The sequence below is a fragment of the Asparagus officinalis genome, chromosome 3, assembly GCF_001876935.1.
Source record: "Asparagus officinalis chromosome 3, Aspof.V1, whole genome shotgun sequence".
Classification (NCBI taxonomy): domain Eukaryota; kingdom Viridiplantae; phylum Streptophyta; class Magnoliopsida; order Asparagales; family Asparagaceae; genus Asparagus; species Asparagus officinalis.
The window spans coordinates 49717542-49718335 of NC_033796.1; the positions used below are offsets into that span (position 1 = coordinate 49717542).

Consider the following 794-nt stretch of genomic DNA (forward strand, 5'->3'; position numbering starts at 1 on the left):
GTGTGAGGACTAAATTGCCCTTCTCCCAAACCAAACGAGGCCAAATCCAAAAGGGCATTTTCGGCAATCCAACTCCCAAAGTTACTGTTTGGGAGTGGATATAGCAAACATGAACAAAGCCCCAGGCATTCACAACTTTCATTAATGCCCATGGCCGTTTCTGTACAAAATTGCAATGCACTCCCAACACCAAAATAGTGCACCGCTACATGAAGTAGCATCCAAAAAACGTTCTCTGGACTTCACAAACAAAAAAAAAATTTTAAAAAAAACCCCAACTTAATTCGTGGCCTTACATCCCTATTTGCATCCAAAGAACATTCTCTAGGCTACAAAAACAAAATAAAAAATAAAAAAAAAACCCAACTTTATATATCCCCAGTTACATTCGAAAAACATTCGGCTCCAGAGAAAATGAAAAAGGCCAAAACTCGATGTGTGGCTGCTGGGATTCGAGCCCAGGTCTCTACGGCCACAACGTAGAATTCTCACCACTAAACTACAGCCACATCTGTATTATTACCTTTTTTATAGGGTTATCTATCATTATCTTCTTATTTTCTTGGAGTCAGTTACTGTCATTATTTTCTGGTTAAAAAGAATTAAGAGTGGATTCTACTAACATAAAAGTCCTTATGTTTATGTTATACTAAAATAAAATTATTAACTAAAGAACAATATCAACAAAGCACACAGAAAATACAAACTTGATGCTCGACAAATATCTTTATTCGTAAGAAACCAAGATTATACCAGGACTCACACAGAGTATCCTTCCTACAGTAGACATTAAC

General features: G+C 36.4%; 1 non-coding gene across 1 annotated transcript; it reads right to left on the reverse strand.

Annotated features, from left to right (window-relative positions):
- TRNAH-GUG lies at window positions 438-509 on the reverse strand. The gene has a single exon. It is a non-coding gene; the product is annotated as a tRNA-His (tRNA).